A 1,970-nucleotide genomic window follows, 5' to 3' on the forward strand; every position below is an offset into this window, starting at 1 on the left:
TTCTTTTATTTCAGAGAACTGAGGGCACAGTTGATATTTCAGTAATTACCAATGGATTTCAAGCCACGGCAAAGGATGCTTATAGTTATAATTGTTTACAGACTCCAGTTATAACTGATTTTAGTCCAAAAGTACGGACAATACTAGGTAAGAAATTGTTCAATAAGATCAGTTATTTCACACACACACACACACACACACACACACACACATACACACACACCACAAACCATATGTCAGGTCAGAAAAGCACCATATGATTTGATGGCCTCTTAGCAGACGCACTGTAACGAAGCAAAGTAAATTAAAAACTCACTCATTGAAATAGTGGGGAGAAAGATCAAGATCAGGGCAAGTTTCCAACAAACGTAGAATGATAAATGCAAATTAATTGCACAAAACTTTTATTATTCATATAAAATATATGGAATTTCATTGCTATTCTTTTTTATAGACAATGTTGCCTTTATGTTTTAGTCTAATGAATATATAAAATATTTTAAAGGATTTCTTGTATTTCTTTTGACCTCAGTTCTCATAATCATCTTTTTCCATAATATTTTAAGATTTTTTAATCTCAAATTCTTCCACCATCGGATTTTCAGAAATCTAATTTTCATAGTTAGAGAGAAACTATTATCTATATACCACCAACCAAATTTAGGTTCATGATAATTAACAGATTAGTTTGAAAAAGTTTTGTCTAATTATTTAATTACTCTTCTTAAATGAATCATGTACTACTAAAAGTTTAGCAACATGACTCCAAAGAAAGCTCATTGAAACATCTATTAATTTTTGTTTTTTTGCAGAGACAAGTTAAATGCATCTATAAGATATGTTTTGGAAGTGACAAACATGTTTCCACAGAGAGGCTCCTTATATGGTGGAACTGAAATCACTATAATGGGTTTGGGGTTCAGCACAATACCAGCTGAGAACACCGTGCTCTTTGGTGAGAGTTTCATTGTTACAGGATGGTGGTTTCATTCTACACAGATTAAAGGATGTGCTTTAGGTAACAAGTTATTACACAAAGACTCAATCATGGAAGTTTTATCTTTGGTTAAGGTGGTAAAGGGAAACAGAGTAAGTGCTTTTGATTTCAATACATAATTAGTGTATTTAATGCATACAGAGCACTTAGAAAGCGGAAGGCCTCTGTTCTGAAAATAATCAGTACTCAAACAGGATTATTATCAGAAAAAAGTACCAAAGATCCTACTATATAATGTGGACCTTTTGTAGGGCCTTGGCTGTTTATTAATTATACTTCATTTCTATAGTTCAAAAATATATTTGAGAAAATGTTTTTTTTTTTTTCCATCTTTATTCTTTTTAGGGTCCTTCCCTTGCAATGTGACATCATCATCAGTAAATGTTATAAAATGTATTCTTCATTCAACAAGGAATGTATTCAGGATAACCAACGACGGGGAAGATCCAGGTATTAGCAAACAATTATATATTGTAAATAATGGGACCACTTTACCTTGTAATTAACTTGGTTTTTAATTACTATATACTTGAAAGTATCCAGAGAACATATATTGTTATTTCTTTTTATAATTCGTCAATAGTATCCCCTTGACATAGAGGGTCACATATAGAGTGAATCAGTAGTAGACGTGAGCCTAAAAGACTTTACAGTTTCTAAGTTCAGGAATTGCTATTTGGGTTTTTTTACTGCAGTAGAAATTCTCCTGAATTATCTTAGTTGTCAGTCATAAATTTCTTTTTTCTTTTTTTTTTTTAGGTGAGGCAACCTTTGGTTGACCTCACAGATTGCAAGGACCTTGTCATCTTACATTTCCTTATTTTGTACTTTTTATGCCTACAGCACCTGGTCTTCCTAGGTGGTCTCTCATCCAAGTACTAACCAGGCCCGACCCTGCTTAGCTTCCGAGATCAGACAGGATCGGGCTTGTTCAGGGTGGCATGGCCATAGACTCGGTCATGAATTTCTAAGT

The 1,970-nt window shown here is 33.4% G+C and overlaps 1 pseudogene; it reads right to left on the reverse strand.

The window, feature by feature from the left end:
• Positions 1 to 1,831: 1,831 nt before the first annotated feature.
• LOC111735029 lies at positions 1,832 to 1,950 on the reverse strand (annotated as a pseudogene).
• Between the last annotated feature and the right edge of the window lie 20 nt (positions 1,951 to 1,970).

This window comes from Pteropus vampyrus, unplaced genomic scaffold (genome assembly GCF_000151845.1).
Source record: "Pteropus vampyrus isolate Shadow unplaced genomic scaffold, Pvam_2.0 Scaffold12158, whole genome shotgun sequence".
NCBI classification, from domain to species: domain Eukaryota; kingdom Metazoa; phylum Chordata; class Mammalia; order Chiroptera; family Pteropodidae; genus Pteropus; species Pteropus vampyrus.